The following is a 6,561-nucleotide window of genomic DNA, read 5'->3' as shown; positions in this document are numbered from 1 at the left end:
TTCAGCCTAAACACCTTGCCATTTACTTACACATTTTCCAGGCCTCTTCTCTCCATCAACTAGCACTGTATGTCTTATTTAAATCTTGATCCGGACCACCATGTAACTCGGTCCTTACTATCCTTTGTACTTATATCATGCTACACTCTGTACCATTCCCTTTTACCTTTGAATGTATGTACCCTTTTTTTATTCCTGTGTTCGCGTAACGATATGTGACTATGCTGTGCACATGATTATGCGACCAGCTACCTGAGGGTTCGGACGTGCTCTATAAATAAACAAACTAAACTAATACTTTTACACAAGCCAAAACTGTTGGCTTTAGCACTACTTGTTTTAACAGGACTTCAGTGCTTATAAATGGAGTGGCTAAAAGCAGACCTGATATATGACATTTTTATTACACAGGTCATGGGATTACAGCTCAATTAAGTCATTAATTCTCAGAAGGTTGCTTTGAAAAAAACACTGGCAGGCACTTTGAGTGCAAAGCGTTATGGTAAGGTTTGATTAAAGCGAGACCAAAGAGTTCCCATGAGGAGGTGTTTGGGAGGGGAGGGGCAGGAACTGGGTGAGCATGCCTATATGGATTAGCATGGCCATTGGGCAGTCAATGGGTGAGAAAATAACGAAACAACAGCTTCAAGATGTGTGTCCCTCCTCCTATGCCTTTTCCCTGTATCTGTAGTCTAATGGAATAGTTCCGGCTTATAGGTCGAGCGACATTTAATAGCCCAAACGAAAACGGTACTGTTTCACCTTGCCTGTATGCTGAGTGCTCTATCTGAAGGGTACACGTCTAGAGCACCAGGTGAAAAAGCGGACAGGGGTCACATTTATCCTCTGCCCTTGGCCCGCTGCCCAGGGAGGCTTCCCTGGGAGGCTCAGTTATGTCTCAGATTCTCAGTCAAGTGATTACACTGTTAGCCCATCAAGCAGTGGGAGGGTGCTCTGGAAGCGGGAGCAGGCGAGGCAGAGCAGAAAGGAAAGATGTAAACAAGCAAGTAGTGCCTTGTGCCAATGTTTTCACTCACAGGGTGCTGGAGCCCTTACCATGGCACCACCTTTGCCTGGATCCATACCAGAATGGGTATCTATGTGATTTGTTGTTTGTTTATCCACGTTTCAACGGACGAACATGTGGGGGGGAGCCCCCGCATACCGCCATACTCCCATTACAATATTTATTACCCTAACCCACCCCCAACATATAAATGAGTTTCAGTGCACAGTTCCAAATTCTGCATTTTCGGCCGCTGGATTTTCGGCCACAAAATAATGGGGCTATACCCCAAAATGGCATATGTGACTTTTGTTGAGTTGCAAGGAGGCTCCGAAATTAGAGCGAGTGTTCCAGTCACATGCCCATACTCTTAATCGATCAGGGAGCAGGAGGGTGGTCTGGAGGAGGCAGTAGGCGACGCAGAGGAAAGCAATTTATATGCATATGTGTTAAAAAGCATTCTCAAATTGTGTGTGCGTCACAGTGCTTCAGGCTGGAATTAGTGGCAAACATTGACATTCCCTAAAGCGCGCATTATGTGAGACCTACAACTATTGTAACTTTCCGAGACAGCATGGGATGGACTAAACATTACATGCCTGGTGTCATTCTTCGGGAAAAAAGCCAAAATAGACTCTGGGGAAAGAGGCCAACTGCGTTTTCAGTTTAACAGAATCTCATTAGAAAATGTCATGCTTTTCAGTTATTAATGACGAAGCATGCCGCTTTGGAAGTTTATTTTGCTGTGACCCAGGTGCTGCAAATCTGTGCTTTAGTGCATCATAAAGAAATATGAGTTCTTCTATATAAAATAATTTCCAGGAAGTGAAGGAAGTTTAAATGGCATGTTTCTCATATAAAGACATGCTATTGTCTGTGGACACAATGAGGTACATTGTACGCAGGCCCGCCCACAGGGACATGTGTTATGGGCCTCAACTTGGCTCCACTGGGTCTCTTTCCACGCTATCACGTGACGGCACCATTTACAGAGAGAAGGCAGCCGGAGCCAGCGTGCACTTACCTACAAGTGAGGAGAGCTGCAGTTCTGCAAGTATCTGGACCCAATGCCATTTCCCTCCCCTAGCATCTTCTGTAAGTTGCTGTTAAGAATCATTCTTCTTCTCTGAAGAAGCTAAGCTTGCCTCAGTTCATTGTCCATGCACGCAGTAAATGCTAAACTTAATGCAACAGGGATAATAAAACAGCTACCACAAACTTTCATTTGCATAATGCTGCTAAGTGCACTATTTTGCAATCCCATTCGAAATCTGAGAGTGGCACTGTGTTTCCTCATCCACATTGGCTGCCCAGGACGCCAAGTAGAAAAGTAATCCGGTTTTGTGTGTGTTTCCTTGCAACGTCCGCAATGTCACGTGTCTTCTATCTCCCATATGCAGGATCATGTCAGTGTGGCATAGGGACCCATACCTCGGGTCTTCTGCTGATGCTGATTTAAGCGATAGCAGATAGGTGTGGAGTCCCCACATGTCCGGGCGCAGCACAGGCACCATGAACACTTTTGAACAACATACAACGAGAACAAATAAGTATGGATGATGCACTTGTCTCCCATTCACTGATATAAAGTCTAGACCACGGGAATGGATGGCAAGACCGCCCATCTTGTGATCTGGCACACACTGATCCATCGGTTCCATGTAATAATGTCCCCGCAAAAATGTATCCTGTCAGAAAAGTTGCAGTTTTTTGCAGAGACATTATTAAATTGAACATGCGGGGGACACCCCTGCAACCCATTAATTATTATTTTACAAGGGGAGCAGGGGACGTCCCTGCAACCCATCCCCATGCAAAAGGGTACCATATATAATGTCGCTAATGGCTTTTCCCGCAGACATTATGTATGGGGGGACATTATGTATGGGGACATTATTACCTGATACCAATTGATCTAGGTGTGATTGGTGGAGCTTCCTCTCTCTCAGCGCTTGGCATGGAGGCAATCAAAAAATATGTTTTTTTGTGTGTTTTCTTTCATGAAATGTCCCAAAAGCTGGCTTATTCGTAATGCTGCGCTTATGCAGGAACGTTGCAGTTTGTAAGGGTCATTCAAATAATGATTCCTCTGAAAATGTGTAGTTTAATTAGTGCCAGATGCATGTAGTTCGTCAAAAGTTGTGTGACCTGACATTCCACAAGGAGACATTGCAGCGGTTTTGACATGTTTGACTATGGTTTTCGTGGTGATACTTGATACTAAAGAAGGTGTCCCATTCTTGCAGTCCGTCTGTTAGCTGCTGTGGAGAGATGCAAGTTACTCAATACCCATAGTACACATAAGTGGCATCTCCACATCCAGAAGACCTGGGAGGATATACTTCTGAGGCTACCTTCTCCACACTGACATGTTATAGTGGAAGGGGGCACACGGAAAATGTGATATCTTGCAAAATGTTTGTGGAAAGCTCAGGTCGTTTCTCACAAACTCATTTGTGCTCATACTCTACCCAATTATACTTTTCTCTGGGAAAAGTGTGATAATATGTGGGTTTGCTCATTTCCGGTATGGTCCCGGGGATACTATAAAGCAACAAAGGGAGTATGTCCCAAACCCCCTCTCTAGCCGGTGCAATCCCTAAATTGTGTAGGCCTAGAAGACTGCATTTCTGTTGCCATTTGTCTTGCTCACACTTACCTGTAGAGTGCTAGTCAAGCAAAAAAACAGTTTGGGGAAGTTCATCCAAAAATCAGAGGTACAGCATATTTAGTTTGAACTCCTACCCTTCTGATCAGAATAAGGGAAGTCTACCACCAACCATTAGTATGTGTTCATATTTTTCTGAAATAGTGGGGGCGACCAAGCCTAGCGAGGGAGCTTTAAGGATCTAGGGAGGATTTGGGGGGGTCCCCCCTGGCAGTCCCCCCCAAGAATTGTTTTTCAAATATGGGGTTGAAATGGTGCATTTTACAGCAGAAAAAGTGACTGAAAAGCCATAAGTTTGCAATCAGTTCTAAAGTGTATGTGTTAATATTTTTCTGAAATAGTGGGGGCGACCGAGCGTAGCGAGGGAGCTATAAGGATCTTGGGAGGGTTTGGGGGAGTTTCCCCCCCCTAAAGAATTGTTTTTCGAATATGGGGTTGAAATGGTGCATTTTACAGCAGAAAAAGTGACCAAAAAGACATAAGTTTACAATCAGTTCTAAAGGAGAACATGAAAATTCCATGTCACCAACAACAGACAAGAACATTTTACAACACAACACATGTTAATGATCAATGTGTCCACAGTGTAAAACCGCACTGTCACTGATGTAACACATTGTCATGCTGGTTGTGCCCAAAATATGCCTTTGTAGCAACATGTCTATGCTGGCTGTTCCCAATTTAGGCCAGCATTGTCCTGTATAAAGCATGATTGATTCTGCCTGAACATGTGCAGTGTGCCCAATACATATGCCAGATTATCTCTGTAATACACATTCATTACTTCTATGTTAATGATTGATGCCGCCTGTGAAGTGTTGTGCCCAATACATATGGCAGCTTATCTCTGTAATACACATTCATTACCTCTGTGGTAATGAAAAAAGCATAATCCAATTCAACAGATAAAATGAGAAAAAGCGAACACCCAAACGTGAACCCAATTGAGTTACTTCACTATGCAGATAATAGGTTTGACCAGTGTTGCCGAGTAAATATTCGTTAAAATGCAAAATTTGCATCCCATTTTACTAAAAAAAACTCCCACCTGTGTACTATTCAAACCGGGTGATTTCTGTTCTCCATAAGCATTGTTTTATTTTGAAGCACCCCCAGCACAGCTCCTGCAGCTCCCCTCTGAAAGCAGTTGGGTGGCTGCATGTGTGTGATGTTAATAGGGGTATTTATTTATTCATGCAATGTTTGTCAGATACCTGTATATTTATTTATTCATGCAATGTTTGTGGGATACAGGTATGAGTAAATAAATCAGCTGGGTCCATGTATCAGCCAAACATTGCATAAATAAATATTAACCGGGTCGTGGACCCTCACTGCATGACCTTTCCAGGAGAAGGGACATTGGAGTGTAAAACCTGACACAGGAAAAGCAGAGGGTGCAGGAGTTTTGAGAACGAATAGGAGTGATAGTTAAAGAAAGGAGAGACTGGTAGAGTAGCTGAGGATGGAGGCTGTGACGTGGAGCAGATAGGAAGAGAAGAGGAGGAGAAAGTGGGGGCAAAATGTGAGGTGAATAGAGCAGTTGAGGAACAGAAGGAGGAGGAGGCCAAAGGAGGGGAGGAACAGGAGGCTGCAGCAAATTAATTCTTCCACAAGACCAGGGGCTCTGTGTGCAACCAACCTAGCAGCCCTAGTGCACACTTTACCTTTTCTTTTTTTCATCAATAAATGTGGCCTGTGGGCGCCCAAGCTGCTCAGAGCTGGCCCTCTTGACTGCAGCAAAATACATTCTGCCACAAGACCAGGGGCTCGGTGTACAACCAACCTACTCACACACGTGACTTTTTCTTTCTTTCACCAATAAATTAGGGTTTTGGACCCCTGAGCTGCTCAGGGCTGGCCCTCTTGACTGCAGCAAAATAAACTCTGCTACAAGACCAGGAGCTCTGTGTGCAAACAACCTGACTTGCACACTTAACTTTTTCTGTCTTTCACCAATATATCAGGGGAAAGCGCGAAGGCAGTACCCCACTACCAAAAATAAGGCAGTCGAGTATCCCGCATTTGGGGACATTGCATGGGTCAGCAAATCCAATGTACAATGGATGAGCGTCATCCTGAGTGATCTGCCTTTCTGATCACAGATTCTCCCCTGCCAGGTAAGTATGAGTTGCAAGCAAGAGGGCAGGAGTTATGCCCGCTCTGGAAGCCCAGCTAAGCGAGGCTGAGAAGGCAGGCCCTGTCCCAGCCCCAGCCCTCCCGGAAGCCCTGAGCGTCTACAGAGCTGCCTGTCCCACATGTAGGGTAAAGCTACGGCAGGCGGAGCCCAGCAGAAGAGGCACATTGTAGCACAGTTCCTTTCATCAGGCCCTGCTCGACCTGAGATTTGCATACATTCCGGCCTGACCACCAGCCAGCAGGCCAAGTCAGAATGCGAGCAGGCCTGGTGCAGTGGGCCCACTGGCCTGTCGGGCCCAGATGGGTTCATGGCCCTCCTGGGCCAACAGGTCACCCTGCTTAACAAGGTGGGGTGCCCCCCAGCAGGACACGGCAACGCATTCAAGGCAATGCCGGACCATGCCCGATCGGTGCTCGGATGGGGCCAGAGGCGGCAGTTGATAGCAAGCCACCCCCCCCCATGCCCCTCGCAGCTGGCTGGGCTTTCTTAAGGTTGGAGGGCCTGGGCACGAAAACAGAGCCATGGCAGGGTGGCTTCAAGAACAACAGGGGCACCTGATATCATGGGGCGCACAAGTCTGGGGTTAGGCGCCTGTGCACTTCACCCCTCCAGTAAATACTGGCCTCTTGACTGCTGCAAAATTCTGCTACAAGACCAGGGGCTCTGTGCGCAACCAACCTACTCACACACATGACTTTTTCTTTCTTTCACAAATACATCAGGGCTGTGGACCCCTGAGCTGCTATG

General features: G+C 46.0%; 1 non-coding gene across 1 annotated transcript; it reads right to left on the bottom strand.

The window, feature by feature from the left end:
- Positions 1-5,638: 5,638 nt before the first annotated feature.
- On the bottom strand, positions 5,639-5,802 carry LOC138498956 (U1 spliceosomal RNA). The gene has a single exon (XR_011279044.1). It is a non-coding gene; the product is annotated as a U1 spliceosomal RNA (small nuclear RNA).
- Between the last annotated feature and the right edge of the window lie 759 nt (positions 5,803-6,561).

The sequence above is a fragment of the Ambystoma mexicanum genome, chromosome 5q (genome assembly GCF_040938575.1).
Source record: "Ambystoma mexicanum isolate Mex_15411 chromosome 5q, UKY_AmexF1_1, whole genome shotgun sequence".
NCBI classification, from domain to species: Eukaryota; Metazoa; Chordata; class Amphibia; order Caudata; family Ambystomatidae; genus Ambystoma; species Ambystoma mexicanum.
Note: the sequence above shows the minus strand (reverse complement) of the source record. Positions and strands in the feature narration are given on the sequence as shown.